General features: G+C 54.6%; 1 long non-coding RNA gene across 1 annotated transcript in view; it reads right to left on the reverse strand.

Annotated features, from left to right (window-relative positions):
- The window catches only part of LOC146810345 (uncharacterized), a 370,956-nt gene that overhangs the window by 12,483 nt on the left and 341,924 nt on the right, over positions 1-16,549 (reverse strand). The gene's annotated exons all lie outside the window — the stretch shown is intronic.

A 16,549-nucleotide genomic window follows, 5' to 3' on the forward strand; every position in this document is an offset into this window, starting at 1 on the left:
CCCCATGGTAGACAAAAGTACCCCATCCTACCCGCAAAGATGCCCTTCAGAGCCCCGTATAAGGGAATAAGAAAAACTGTATTCCCATCTACACAAAATATTCTCAGGGGTCTGATAAGCTTCCGTGCACGCTTTCTCAATGGCTACATGGCTCCATGCTCCCTTCCAGTGCATCCTCGTTATGAACTCAGTCCCAAACTACCTTGGTGCCTGTCCAATTAGACTCGATGGTCGCTATAACTTGCTTTATGAGTGTCGGCCCAAAACAGGGCCGCGAGATCCTTCTCACCCAAATGAATAATCAGCCAGCCTGACGGGCCCTTGTTGGAACAACTCAGTACTAAATAAGGAAAATTAACCCCAACGCATACCCCCGTTACCCTAACAACCACTTCATGTTTAACACCTTGTAGTCCCAGCGATTTCCCACAAAACTGTTGCTCAGCATAAACGTCGGCCCACTTTACGAAGGAGCGTCCTATTATCCATGATGACTGTTTCACATTTACCAGCCCCGAAGACGTACCTAGGTAGAAAAACAAACGTTAACCAAAAGGAAACACAGCAGAAATAAAAACTTATTTTCAAACATAGTTCTCGCACCCCTATGGAGTTCCAGCTCCCAACCCGACGTATGGTAGGCCATGACTATCCCAATCTCGCCGCCTCTGTTGCAGCCCTATACAAAAACGAATGTGTTCCCAACAGTAAAGGGTCTCCCCCACAAGAACCAGCACTTCCTCATTACTGCCAACAATTGTGCAACTGACCTCTGACTCCCTGCTGCATGGCAAAAATGTCCCCAGGAGAAAAGGAACTAAAACATGCCCTAAAACCCTCCCCATTCCTTTACTGGACCGCATTGGCCCACTCCACACCTGTGTAGGCAAAACCCAGGTACCCATACACAACTGAACCATTTTTAGAGACCCTCAACAAAAATCCCCCGCCTGTGTTCTTCTCAAGAAAACCTCCTCGCTGTTAATCCCCACCCTATGACGCAAACCTAGCAGCTCGAATGCCCTAAATGCCCCAAAATGAACCATACAAAAAACATCACCTAAACCGGCCGCATTCGTTCTCATTAGAACAGCAAAGTGGCAGCCGCCCAGGCATCCTTTGCAACAAATCAAATGTCACCGGTCGGCGTGACTGCTTGTTCCCAGCCCAAAGTCTACTGAAACCTTTGAGAACTCTCAACACCATCACCCCCCCCCCCTTACCAGGTCCTTCCCCCACCTCAATTGTCCGTAAAACGAACTCCCAGCCATTTTACCGAAAAATTGGCATTGTGTGAAAAACCTTGAACCAACAGGTGTAAATCCAAAACCCAAAAAACTACCTGTTCAGCAGCCATCCTACCCCTCCTGGGAGCACCCGTGTACCCATAACAGAGGAAGTCGCTCCATGCTTGCTGCTAGCTCGGTCTCGTAGCGTCCGCTACAACGTACCCTATCAATTCTACAATTCTTAGGCCCCCCACACCCAGACACACAGTGGGACCGAAGACTTGGGAAGTGCGGCCCCAGGAGCCAGCCGGCGAAATTTCTCCCAATGCCACCGAGACAGAGAGTCCGCTATAAACTTGTTGACACCTGAAATAGGACGTGCCTTAAAAACAATGATAAGCTGTAAACTTATTGAACATGCCATCACTCAGCAAATGTAACAACTCTCAAACCCTGGGTCTTCTGTCGATTGCTCAACTCTACCACCGCTAGATCGTCGACATTAAACAGCACTGAACAATCCTGAAACTCCGCAACCCAGACATACAATGCCACTAGTAAAGGAAAGAAGTCTAAAATTGTGATACTGCGCCCTTGCCTTAATCAAAGCACTGGCCAACTCGCGGCTCACCAAAACGCCCTTTCCAAAGTACTCTAAAACCCTTTGCTCCCACCGCAGCTGAGGAAAACCTGAACCAGCCAGACCATACGTTGGACCGCAAAACAAAGACACTTCTTTGAAGTCCTGCAAGAGAATCAGCCACACTCTCAAATCCGCCCTATAGGCTGCAGACATCCCTACGCACTGGTGCGGAAGAAAAAACCTCAGACATAGCCAACCCCAACCTCCTGCATAAAGATCTCCCAGCCCGCACCACCCTACATGCACACATGAGGTATCCCAATAATGTCTGCACGCTCCTGAGCTCCGCTTCGGGCTCCCCGATCACTGATGACAAATAAAGAAATGTTGGACAGGCCACGTGAAGGGCTTGCTCCCTCCCCGCATGACAGGGCCCGAGCCCCGGCCCTCCAGGTGTTACCCACAGAAACAACCCGCACCCCGTCCCCAGACGGGACTCCTGCCCCCGGACCTCTCTGTATCATGGGGCCGAACCACTACCGGCTCCCTCGCCCGGCCCGGCCGCCATCTTGGACACTGCACCACGAGGCCGCGTGGCCTCAGCTCAACCCTAACCCTGGGCCTAGCCAGGCCCCGACATCCCGGCACCACCATCCACCCAGGAGGTGAACGGACCACTTGGCAGGTCGATGGGAGAAAGAAGTGTCGATGGCTCTCCCCCGCCAGGTGCCGATCGCCCCCCAGCTCCCCCGGGCGCTGGCTCCACCCCCCTGCTGGGTGTCTGGACTCCCTCATCCCGGACCTCCCGACCTCCAAGTGCGAGGGTCCGGACATCAAAGGGCGCCAGACCTATAACTGGGGCAGCTCCAGAGCAGGAAGGCAGTTGTATCCTGGAGTCGAGAGACACCGTGAAGAACTCATCCCTGATGGACTACTGGCGCTGCCGTAGCCCTGCCTTGCGAACTATCGTCCTGCCTGCTGGCGCTGCCGCGGCCTTCTGCATCCTCCATCCTCGTCGGGACCTGCTGGCGCTGCCGCGGACCGTTGTAACTACCACCTTCACTGGGACCTGCTGGCGCTGCCGCGGACCGTTTTAACGACCACCTTCACTGGGACCTGCTGGCGCTGCCGCGGACCGTTGTAACTACCACCTTCACTGGGACCTGCTGGCGCTGCCGCGGACCGTTGTAACTACCACCTTCACCGGGACCTGCTGGCGCCGCCGCGGCCCGTACATCTAGAACGCCGAGCTCAAGGATTGTGAGCTATCCATCATACCATCTCAGCTACCAGATTGGTACCAAGACTGTCCCGCTACCCCCGTTCCCAACCAAGAGACTAGAATCGAGGGGACCCCTGAGTCCTGACCTCCTTGTACCATTCTATCATACCTAAAGATTGCTTATAAAGAACGTCAAAACCTTATCTTTGTGTGGTGTACATCTGTGGGGGGGAAGTTACTCGTCTGTACGATCGCTGGAGACGGCTCTCCCCGGAGACCTCTCCCCTTGTCCTCGGCCGACCCTCCCGGTCCGTCTAACATTGGTGGCCAGCGGCGCGATCCGAATCAACGCATAATCGTACAGAGAGTAGCTCACCCCACGACGAAACCACAATGTCAACCAAAGAGAGCGGATCCACCGAGAAATTCCAGATGGAGAAATTGGAAGAGTACAGCCATCGTGAATTGAAACAATTCTGCATTGAACTAGGCATTGCTACCACCGGCCTGAGTACCAAAGACGATTTCAAGCACGCCATTGAGTCGTGGGCAGAAACCGGGGCCGCCAGATCCCCGGACCAAAACATTGCAGCATCAGAGAGGAACACCACGGCTCCCGAGGAGCGAAGAACGGGTCTCTCGCAGGAAGAGATCCAAGAGAGAGAAAAAAGCAGACTACATGAGCTAGAAATGGCACGGCTCAAAATGGACGGTGAACTAAAATTAGCCGAACAAAAACTGAACCTAGAACATCTGTGGCTCCGAGAAGAACGGGAAGAAAAACAGAGGCAGAGAGAGCTCGAAGAAAAGAAATTAGCGTACGAACACGAGCGCAAACTGGCAGAAATAGACCTACGGAAGCAGAACAAAGAACTGGAGGTGCCCGAGCGACCGTGCACCCCGGGAGCGACAGAAAAGAAAGTCCACATCCCCAAGGATGTCGTTCGAGAGTATGTCCGAGAGGACGACATACAACAGTGGTTCAAGGCCTACGAGATCGCCATGACCTCCCACCGGATCGATCGAAGTGACTGGGGAGCCGGTCTATGGGGGAGGTTCGTCAATGAAGGCCGCGATGCCCTGTTACAGCTCCCAGACCATCTGATGTCATCCTATGGCCACATGAAGGCTGCCCTCCTCACCCGATATGGGCTCACACCCGAAATGTACCGCCAGAGGTTCCGAGACTGCACCCGGATCCCGGGTACAACTTGGGTGGAATATGTCAACTATTTCAGCCGAGCCTTCGAGGGTTGGATCAAGGGAAGCCACGTAACGACCTACGAGCAACTTTTTAATCTCATGGTGTGGGAGCACCTCTCTAACAACTGCTTCGTCGAGCTCAGGCAGCACCTCCTCGACAGTAAATTGACTGACCCACGGCAACTCGCCGCCGAAGCTGACCGGTGGGAAAGCACCCGAGTGGGCCGGAGAGGGCCGCACGAACAGAACCGGAACAACCAAGGTCAGCACCGTCCCCGAGGAGGAGGAGGAGGCCAGGGACGAGGAAGAGACACCGTCCCGGCCGCTCCCGCTGCCAGCACCCCGCCCCCGGCCAGCCGGGGCAACCCCCCGATGCGCCCGGGGTTCCGAGCCAATGTCACGTGTCACCGATGCCAGCGAATCGGCCACTACGCCAATGACCCGAACTGTCCACAGAACCAAACTCCGAGACCCCGCCAGGTAGCTGCCGCCGCCCTGGGGGGAGAACAAATCTCCGAAGAACAGGAAGAATACGAGCAGGAACAACAAGAGTGGGAACCGGTCGCCTTGGTTCTAGCGTGCCTAGGGGGAAGAGACATGGTCCCGCGGGCTCCCCTACCCGCCAACACCAGAAAATATAGTCAGTGGGTGAACATTAATGGACGCCGGGCCGAAGCACTACGTGACACGGGGGCCAGTGTGACGGCCATCCGCTGTCACCTGGTAAAACCAGAGCAGATCCTGCCGAACATTCTCTGCCCCGTCCGTTCAGCCGACAGTTCGGAGAGTCTATGTCGGATGGCCTGCGTCCCCTTCGAATGGGGAGGAGTCTCCGGCATGTTGAAGGTGACGGTCCGAGATGATGCCCCCGTGGACTGTCTCCTGGGGAATGATCTTGAGAGTTCCCCGTGGGCCGCCGTAGAAAGAAGAGAGCACCTGGGGATGTTGGGCCTCCCGGACTGGGCGTGCGTAACCACCCGGTCCATGGCCGCCCGTGCCATCCCCCGACCAGAAGAACCAGAATGGCCAGCACCTCCTCCCCCGATCGCTCCAGTAGAGGACACTGACCATACCGACCCCCCTGAGCAAACCCCCGAAGGGCTCGCTCAGCCCCAGGACCTTCCCAACCTGGCTCAGTGGCGTCAAGAAGGGGGGCCCACCCAGGAACAGTTCCGTCAAGAACAGAAGACCTGTCCCTCCCACGAGGGACTCCGCCAGCAAGCCCTCGCCCAGAGCGCAGGGGACACCACCGGAGCCCATTGGATCTATTGGGACAACGACCTATTGTACAGTGAACAGAGAATCGCGGAGTTAGGGGCCAGTCGAGTGCTGGTGGTGCCCCTCCGTTTTAGAGACTTCCTGTTAAATTTGGCCCACGATGTCCCTCTGGCTGGACACCTGGGCCAGGACAAAACCTACAGTCGCCTGGTGACCCACTTTTTCTGGCCAAAGATGAGAAACGACGTCCTCAACCACTGCCGGTCCTGCCCCATGTGCCAGGCCAGCGGGAAGAGCGGCCGCAAACTCAAAGCACCTCTGCAACCCTTCCCAGTTGTCACCACCCCGTTCGAGAGGGTGGGAATAGACATTGTGGGGCCCCTGGACCCCCGTACAGCACAAGGACATCGGTTCATCCTGGTACTGGTGGACCACGCCACCCGCTACCCCGAGGCTGTGCCCCTGCGAACTGTAACAGCCCCGGTGGTCGGCCGGGCCTTAATGGGGATCTTCTCCCGGGTGGGCTTCCCCCGAGAAGTCGTCAGCGACAGAGGCACAAACTTTATTTCGAAGTATATGAAGTCCCTTTGGCAACAGTGCGGGGTCACCTACCGATTCACGACCCCCTATCACCCTCAAGGAAACGGACTAGTCGAGCGGTTCAACCGCACGCTCAAGGGAATGATTGGGGGATTGGAAGAGCCCCTCCGTCACCAGTGGGATGTACTACTTCCGTGCCTCCTCTTCGCCTATCGAGAAGTTCCCCAGAAGTCCCTCGGCTTTAGCCCTTTCGAACTCTTGTACGGGCACCCTGTGCGAGGGCCCCTCAGCCTAGTCAAAGAAGGTTGGGAGATGGCCCCCCTAAAGACCCCTCCAGACGTCTTCAAGTACCTCCTGACCCTACGTAATCAGACCAGGCGATTCAGAGAAATGGCGAAAGCGAACCTTGAGGCCAGTCAGGAGGACATGAAAAAATGGTACGATCAAAATGCCTCCTCTATCGAATTCGAACCTGGCCAACAAGTGTGGGTGATGTCCCCCACCGAACCATGTGCCTTGCAGGACAAGTGGACGGGGCCCTTCAAAGTGGTCGAACGCAAGAGCCCCGTCACCTATCTCATCGATGTGGAATCTCCACGGAACCCCCTCCAGGTCCTCCACACCAACAGACTCAAACCCCACTTTGTGCGCTCGGAGCTCAGCCTCCTGATGGCTACAGACAGTGGAGCGGAAGAAGACTCCGAGCCCCTCCCTGATCTCCTGAAGACTCGGGAGAAAGATGGTTCCGTGGACGGGGTCCGGCTCTCCGATGCCCTCACCCCGGAACAGCACCAAGGCTGCCGGGACCTCCTGCTGCAGTTCGCTACCTTGTTTTCCCTCACCCCAGGGGTCACCCCCTGGTGCTTGCACGACGTGGACACTGGGGACAGTCCCCCTATCAGACACCGGGCGTACCGCGTACCAGATCGGGTACGGGCCTGCATCCAAGAGGAGGTATCAAAGATGCTCATGCTCGGGGTCATCGAGCCCTCGGACAGCCCCTGGGCCAGCCCGGTCGTGCTGGTCCCCAAAGCTGCTGCCCCCGGCACCACTCCTGAGCTCCGATTCTGCGTCGACTATCGGGGCTTGAATGCTGTCACCAGAACCGACGCTCATCCCATCCCCCGAGCGGATGAACTGATCGACCGCATGGGGGCTGCCCGCTACCTCAGCATCTTCGACCTGACAGCGGGCTACTGGCAGATCGGTCTCACACCCCGGGCCCAAGAACGATCCGCCTTTTCTACCCCCGATGGCCACTACCACTTCAAAGTCATGCCCTTCGGCATGAAGAATGCCCCAGCTACCTTTCAGCGACTGGTGAACCAGGTCTTGGTGGGGCTCGAGGAGTTCAGCGCCGCCTACCTGGACGATATCGCTGTGTACAGCCGCCACTGGTCCGACCACCTCCACCACCTCCGAGAGGTCCTGCAGGCCCTCCAACGGGCCGGCCTCACAATCAAGGCCAGCAAGTGCCAAATTGGTCAGGGGTCCGTGACCTATCTCGGACACCAGGTGGGAAGCGGTCTGGTGGCCCCTCTGCAACTCAAAATCGCTGCCATCCAGTCCTGGCAGCCTCCAGTCACGCAGACCGAGGTCCGAGCCTTCTTGGGGCTCACCGGCTACTACCGACGGTTCGTGAGGGACTATGGCAGCATTGTGGGGCCCCTCACGGGACTCACATCCAAAAACCACCCAAAGAAGGTCAACTGGACCCCAGACTGTCAAGCGGCCTTCGAGAAGCTGAAAGCCGCCATGTGCACTGCCCCTGTGCTCCAGGCCCCCGACTACAGTCGGGAATTCATCGTACAAACAGATGCCTCCGACCATGGCATCGGGCGGTCCTCTCCCAGCTGAACTCCGAGGGACTTGACCAACCGGTGGCCTTCATCAGCAGATGCCTCCTGGCCCGAGAACAGCGCTGGAGCACCATCGAGAGGGAGGCCTTCGCAGTGGTGTGGGCCCTCAAAAAGCTCCGGCCCTATCTCTTCAGTACCCACTTCCGGGTGCAAACAGATCATCGACCCCTGCAGTGGCTAATGCAGATGCGGGGGGAAAACCCCAAACTATTGCGTTGGTCCATCTCCCTGCAGGGGATGGACTTCACTGTGGAACATCGACCGGGCCAAGACCACGCCAACGCAGATGGCCTGTCACGCTTTTTCCGCCTCGACGAGGAGAGTCCCCAAGAGGATGGGTGACTCTCCCCGCCTTCAGCTGGGGGGGACGCATGTTGGACAGGCCACGTGAAGGGCTTGCTCCCTCCCCGCATGACAGGGCCCGAGCCCCGGCCCTCCAGGTGTTACCCACAGAAACAACCCGCACCCCGTCCCCAGACGGGACTCCTGCCCCCGGACCTCTCTGTATCATGGGGCCGAACCACTACCGGCTCCCTCGCCCGGCCCGGCCGCCATCTTGGACACTGCACCACGAGGCCGCGTGGCCTCAGCTCGACCCTAACCCTGGGCCTGGCCAGGCCCCGACATCCCGGCACCACCATCCACCCAGGAGGTGAACGGACCACTTGGCAGGTCGATGGGAGAAAGAAGTGTCGATGGCTCTCCCCCGCCAGGTGCCGATCGCCCCCCAGCTCCCCCGGGCGCTGGCTCCACCCCCCTGCTGGGTGTCTGGACTCCCTCATCCCGGACCTCCCGACCTCCAAGTGCGAGGGTCCGGACATCAAAGGGCGCCAGACCTATAACTGGGGCAGCTCCAGAGCAGGAAGGCAGTTGTATCCTGGAGTCGAGAGACACCGTGAAGAACTCATCCCTGACGGACTACTGGCGCTGCCGTAGCCCTGCCTTGCGAACTATCGTCCTGCCTGCTGGCGCTGCCGCGGCCTTCTGCATCCTCCATCCTCGTCGGGACCTGCTGGCGCTGCCGCGGACCGTTGTAACTACCACCTTCACTGGGACCTGCTGGCGCTGCCGCGGACCGTTGTAACGACCACCTTCACTGGGACCTGCTGGCGCTGCCGCGGACCGTTGTAACTACCACCTTCACTGGGACCTGCTGGCGCTGCCGCGGACCGTTGTAACTACCACCTTCACCGGGACCTGCTGGCGCCACCGCGGCCCGTCCATCTAGAACGCCGAGCTCGAGGATTGTGAGCTATCCATCATACCATCTCAGCTACCAGATTGGTACCAAGACTGTCCCGCTACCCCCGTTCCCAACCAAGAGACTAGAATCGAGGGGACCCCTGAGTCCTGACCTCCTTGTACCATTCTATCGTACCTAAAGATTGCTTATAAAGAACGTCAAAACCTTATCTTTGTGTGGTGTACATCTGTGGGGGGGAAGTTACTCGTCTGTACGATCGCTGGAGACGGCTCTCCCCGGAGACCTCTCCCCTTGTCCTCGGCCGACCCTCCCGGTCCGTCTAACAAGAAATCTCCTGCACCTTAGCCCCCGGCAGCCGAGCTACCATGTTCACTGTGTCAATTGCAATACCCAAGAAAACCGTGTAGAGCTGAGGCCCTCCGTTACGTCCCGGGCCAACAGCACCGATCCCCTGTGCCGTACTCTGAAAAGCAGACAAAGCCGCATGAAACAGCCCCGAATTCTGAGCACCAATGAACAAAAATCATCCACATAATGGCATACGAGGGGGTGACCAGAGACGTGAATAAAAAACGCCACTGTAAAAAAGTGCTAAATGTGTCAAATATTGCACACGAGATAGTAACAACCCCTGTGGCAGCATCGTATCTACTGAAACGCCCCCGAAATGCATGCCTAACAGTTTAAAATCGCATGGATGGATGGGGAGGAAAACGAAAACAGACTGTATAGCACTTTTACCCAATTGCACGTTCCGCCCTGCAGAGCGTTCCAAACCCAGTGCACCATCCACTGAAGCGTAAGACATGCAAGAGTCCGCTGGCTAATAGGAAAATCGGTCATAGAGGCACCCTCAGGCCACGACAGATGGAGCATCAGGCGAAAAAACCCCAGCTTTCTGTTTTGGGCCCACCACCAATGGAGAGACAATCAAAATGCGTATGTGACATTGACCGAAAGGGCCAGCCACCCTACCCGCTGCAACCTTGCACTGCAACGTATGCTGGACCACATGCGGGAACCCCTTAGCAGAGTTCGGGTTATCCGAACACGTACCCCGACTTGGGCCCTGGATCCTAACCGGAAAACCCCCTTTGAGAAACCCTCTTTGACCAGAATAACCTGATGCAGCACTTTAAAACAGCCACAAATTCATATGTCAAAATTCTGCTTTTGATCTTAACCAAGCAATGTGATCCTAAAAATCATACCAAACCCCATATACGGCAATTGTTGTGTATATTCTCGTCTTCCTCCACTGAAACCTACACCTCCTTACCCTTCTCAGCGACCGTGCATTGCCAACAACATCGACGCCCCCCAACCTTCCAGCATCTAGCAAATTCCCAGGGCGCACAACCCCAGCATGAGCATTAACCCCCACCAACTCTTCCCCCACCAAAATGGACCGTATTGTTTTGTGCATTGTACCCCCCTGTTGCCAAACCGACCACCATTCTGCCGTACCTTTTGGCAACTGGGCCGCTCTGTTCCGTACATCCCGCTGTACCTCCTGTAGTTGAGTGACAGTGACCTGGTCCCGCTGCTAGCTCGGTCCGCTCAAGACGCCTGCAAAAAACTAAGCATACTTTGTTGCCCCAGCACACCCCTCGTACCCGTCATTGACGTCACATACTGTGTCTCAAAAAATCCCCCACCAGTTCCCTCACGCAATTCCCCTTCAATCCAAATCATCACTGTCAGTGACCAATACCACGCCATCACGGCAACCCCACACAAATGCCCCACTCTGCATTGTAGAAATGGACGTTCCTCCCGTAGGTGGGTGTCAGTAGCATGCTCCCGCTGTTTTGCGTGGTCCGCTCATGACGCCTGCAAAAGAAGCATACTGGGTAGCCCCGACAAACCCCTCGTACCCCTCCATGATGTCACATATCGTTTCCGATCATCCCCATCACCCTCATGCAGTTCCCTGCTATCCAAATCATCGTTGTCATTATCCAATACCATGTCATCTCCATTGTCACCACACCATGACCCCTTTTCTCTTCTCAGAACCAAAAATTCCCCTTGTTCCAGAAACCCAATACCCAGCAACAAACATCGTAACAGCTGAGGCGTCTGAGGTAGAAGGGAAATCCGCTCCAGATCTCCCTCCCTCCACACGCCCCCCCAGACAGAACCGCATAGATCTGACTGTAGCGTGCACCTGCCAGCCGTCTGCCGTGAGGACAAAACCGGCAGTTTGGTCGTCCAGCCGCTCTGACCAGACTCTTCCGTAACTCCGAAGGCGACCCCGGGGACCCCTACCACCCCGCCCTGCCGCATGCCAGACGTGCCACCTCTGCTCACCCAGACCCACTGGCCCTCCGTGGGCTCGTGCTCCAACTCCCTGGCTGTACCCTGCAGGCGGCCACTATGCTGCCCCAAATCCACCGACAGGCCTGGTAAGTGACGCGCAATCCGCTGCCCACCATCCCCAAGTGGACCCAAATGCCCTGCAACCGTAATCTGAGAGGACCAAACCGCCGACCGTGCCTCCTCTGCTGCACCCAGGGACCCGTCTTGCTGAGAACAAACTGCCTACCCGGGCGTTGGACCTGCCAAAAGGAGCGCCCCGAAACCGACTAACACTGGTGTGAGGCACCCAACCAGATAGACCAACAAGAGTGGGCTCCAAAGGCAAAGAGGTGGGGCAGAAACATGATGCCGGCGTAGCAGGGCAAATGACATACTGGCACCCATTGAAATGCAGTAACTGAGCCCCCCCCTGCCCCCCCCGCCATTCCATACCGGTATTGTGTGAAGCAAGCGACTGGGCTGTTTCCAAACCTGCCCCCTGCCCAGCGTGACCCTCAGCACTCACCGCCCGCTTAGCGCCTGCCTTCCAACGCGTTAAGTGCTGCCCGGCTCACCACGCTGTTCCCCCGCCTCCCAGCGGTGCCCAAGGACCGCCCCCTCCTGCTTCCCCTGCATCGCGCCGCCCGCTGATAAAGCTACGGGCGGCCGCACATACCTGTGACTCCGGAGCCGTCTCTCAAGGGACACGGCCGGTCCCCACCAAAAACCGCAGCCCCGACCTCCATGGCCCCAGCCAGGCCCGACGCTGCACAACCCGCCGCCTTCTTCCTGCCACGGCGACATACCCGCCGCCGTCGCCACCGCCAACGCGACGCCTCCCGCAGCTTTCCGGGGCCGGCGCCCCCGCCCCAACCAAGCCTGCTCCGTGATGCCCGGGCCCAGAAAGTCGACCCGCCCCGCAACACAGAGCACGCGCACAGCATCGCGCACCTCCTCCCGGGACGCCAGCGACCCCCACCAGTACGGCAGCAGCAAAAGGACAAACGACAAGGGGCCAATTCAAAACCCTTCCTCCCCACTCCCTCGATCGCAATGAATTTCCCGCCCCACAGCGCCTCTACTTAAAACCTCGCCTCTTGCCTCGCGCCTCCCTAATTAACCCTACCCCGCACCTGGGTGGCCGCTCCCTTGTGCGAAACCACCCAGGGGGAGACTGGCTCGCGCTCCGCTCCCCCTGGGTCCCCTCTTGCCAAATTATTTGCTAATAAAAGCAGTGTATATTCCCAGTACTTTGGATTATTGATTGGTGAGTTGGACTCTTGCGTGATAATTTCCGAATTATGCATCACAATTCACTTCCACCTAATAAAATGGGGTTCCCCAGTCTTGATCTTTCTTCATGTGCTATAGCCTTCAAACTTGGGGCAAACCGATGTGTCACCTGGCCAGAATGGTCTTTGAATGCTACGCTAATTGGTCCAGCCTCATGTGCTCTAGTACTTTGTACATTCCACATGCTGAGCACCTCACTCACTTCCTTGCCAAAGAAATTAGGCCCCTAAACAAAATGGCACGTGGGCGCCATCACTGCAATCCCAGCGCCAGGCATCGCGTCCAGGCAAGTCACGGAGTCTAAACATGAGACGCATTTCGCGCCCCTTAATTACCACCAACGTCCGAACACAGAGCAAAGTCATGCGCCTCGGCCCCCTGGGAAGAGGAGAGGCAAGCTGGCCTTCTTCAGAAGCCCAAGGTGTTAAAACATAAAAGGCCCCGCATTGAGTGTGGTAAAGACGGGGAGCTGTATGCGAAAAGAAAACTGTTATTCCACGTGGAACGGCCCCAACCCACCCAGGCCCGGCCTGTTGATTTAAGATTCAGCACACCTACAGTTCGTTATTGCAGGCAGAAGTCCCGCTTCTCATTAACGTGGGCTTTTCGCTTATTTGGGTCAGCCTTCAGGGGCAGCCCTAGAAAAACAGAAAACGCTGGCTCACCACCTTCTGCACCCACCGAAGGAGATTGGATTCGCTAAAGTGCAGCCGCTGCATGTTCTCACCCGAGGACTTGTGGTTCTGACGGTGGGGGAGGCCGGCCGGAGTCCGCAGCCGCCGGGCCTTTAACTCCTGAAGCACCGATGGGCCGGGGCGGCTGCAACTTAAGGTTCGTCTGTAATGCCACTGGGGCTCCTGTGAAGCGCTCTGATGCCTCCGGTTGAGTTCAAGATATAAAACTGCAACAACAACAACAAAAACACTCGGATTACCAGGTGATAGTGCATCACTGGAGACACCTGCGTGATTGGGCAGACTTTCAAAAGTTTTAGTGGGGTTCAGGGCAAGAATTTTGAGGGGCCTTTTCTGGGTTATGATTCCATCTAGTAATTAGGAGCAAAACGTTTTCTCGTTATAAAACAATATGCATGTGGCGCCGCCTATTGGCGAGGAACATGTTAGCTGTCTTGTAAAAGGACAGGTCCGTGCTGCTTTATTAGTATATTAATAGATTTTGAAACGGGGCTGTAGCTCTCCAAAAAGTGCGGAGCCCCGGTTGCCCTCCCCTTGTCCCGGGGCCTTCTTTTACCACACAGAGTCTGGAAGTTATAATTTTATTTCACTTTAGTAAGATTGTACTTGAAATATTGGACTGTATCACAGGATGCCAACTAACAAAGGTTCGCATAGTAATGCTACTATGGTCCTAGGCCAGGACATTTGACTTATGGGATTCTGAAACCGCATAATTGTATTCACAACTATGGATTTACGGCACTTGCCACATAATTAACACCCTACTACATCATTTTTCGTTTTTAACAAGAAAATTGGCACACATTCTGCCACACAGTAACAGCGTGTTTGCATAGGTTGTCTTGGGGGTGTCTTCTTGCTGTATTCTAGTATTCCACTGGTAGAGATCAGTTGACTCTTTAGCCCAGACAGTATCAATGTATATTGAAATGACAAACTAGTGCAATAAAACAGCCAGTGAATGTGCCACATTCTTTGACTTTGCTTTTTCTTGTGGTCTAAATTACTCAACCCTACCACATAATTTGGTAGCTCATAATTCCATTTTAATTTCGCCAGCAACTACTTTTTTCCAGATTGCAAAGATTTCGAACCTCACATAACTTGCCCTGCATGCAAAATTACCAGCAAAAAAGCGTTAAAGTAAGAATTTCTCCAGAAACCATTTTTTGAGATTTTTCTCACAATAAGTGGGATTTAGCAAGGTTTCTCCAACAAGACTTAAGTTTACAGGATTTCTGTCCCTCTCTTTCGGTTCCATAAACTTTGCAAACCTTTAGACATACTGCAAAGTTTTGAGAAAAAAAATCTTTCCTGAATTTTGCAGAGGAATAGCTTTAACGTTCTGCACAATCCTACTGCAGAATCGACCGGTTATTATGACTGACAGATGGCTCAGTTTCACTAATGTGGACGGTTCTATTTCTGGGTCTAAACTGGGGTGGCATGGTGAGCAAAAGAATGATGGATTTAACCCAGATCTCTTGACCGGGGGTGAATGTTTTGATTTATTCTGCATTCCGTCCATCAATTGTGTGTCTTTTGCGGTTCTATTTCTAGGCATCTCTTTTACAAATCATTTTCACGTGTGTTGGTCCAGTTGGTTCAATGGCTGTTTAAGTGAACATCCAGGGCTGCATATGGTGCAATGTACATGTAACTTTGAGTCTGAAGCACCTGCAGCTCAGAGGTCAAAGGTTCCCCTAATCATGTACCTCTGTGCAGTTGGTCTCTAGATTAGGCCAATAACGATGATTAACCACTGAAAGATGTTTGGCAGCAGAAATGTACCAAGGTGCCCCCTAGGTAGATAACTGCACACCTGGAAAGTGCCAGGGCGCGTGCTGGCTATCTCAGGTGCACGGTTATCTGGGCAGCCCAGACTTATTGCTTCGTTAGGAGCCCCTGCGGACCCGGTGACCTCAGCAGTCTTTCAGTTTCATGTAATAAATCTCGTTTCAATCACTTTGCCGTTTTCCCTCTGCAGTGTCAATGCTTGCAGCCCAGCCTGTGCAGGTGCAGGTGCAGGAGCTGGGAGTGCAGCACCGATGCTGGAAACGAGGGCATTTTCTATTTCTCCTACCCCTGCCCGCCGCGCGCGCTCGCTCTCTCCAGCTGCTCGTGACAGCAGGGGGAGTTTGATTGCTGCTGGGGAATCGTTGAGATGAGAGCTCGTTACACCTGCCAGCGAGAACTCAAGTAATAAAATGATCATCACATTCCACTTTTCAGCTGCAGAGAGAAAGTATAATTTTGGGGTCATGATCCTTGATTGACAGGGGTGATGGAGTAGGTGATTGGGCAACACTTCACCTCCTCTTTAATGATAAAGTTTTGCGGAAAACCTAAAAGATTCAAAATCTTCTTAAGGTAAGGGGAGGGAAGGCTCAGCAAGAGACCTTCAGAAAATGGTGTCTTTTCTTTAAATTAAAACAAGGTTGTGTGCCTATTCGAAGTTTAATAACGCCAGCAATATTTACTTGAGGCATTTGTTTTGTCATTTTGCGGCAGGGGACTAGTCTCTGCGGAAAATGTTTCTCTGAGAGACATTTTCTACTCGAACCATACTCCTACCAGACACCCGTCTCGGGGGTGCCCTTAAGTGTTAAAAGTCACACAATGAAAGCATAATCTCACAAAATTCTAATAAGCGTTAACAACATTTCACAAAGAATTATGCCATTGTGTACACCCCTAGAACTCATAAAATGAGAAAGGGCTGGCAGAAATGTATTTATAGTCATGGAGTGCAGGTCTTTTTTATCTGCACCCCAAAAGGTGATTTCCTCCTCGATCTTCCTAGTAACCTTCTGACAGTTTGTCGTGACTGGACCCTCAATGTCCCACAGTGTGAGATGTAAGAATGAGGAGTGCTTGGCTATATGATGGAAGCATACAGCAACATGTGCATGCGCATGTAGTTTGTAGTGCAGTCCATGTGGGCAGTGGTAGCCGGACCGTGGGCTGTCTCCCTGTCCTGTACATCCCCCTACAATGCTCTATTTTCTCATCCCCAAGTTTGCCAGGTGTTGTGTGACTGATTCTGAATCCACATCCACCGCAGAGCAGGGTGATTGTTGAAAATGACAATCTTTTGTATGGTATCCCCCCATCTTTTTGCCTTCCTTTTTCTGAATCCTTTTTTGCTGGCCTTAGGACTCTGCAATCTTTATTCCTCCTAACCAGTGGTAAAGTGCTT

The sequence above is a fragment of the Triturus cristatus genome, chromosome 7 (genome assembly GCF_964204655.1).
Source record: "Triturus cristatus chromosome 7, aTriCri1.1, whole genome shotgun sequence".
Lineage (NCBI taxonomy): Eukaryota > Metazoa > Chordata > Amphibia > Caudata > Salamandridae > Triturus > Triturus cristatus.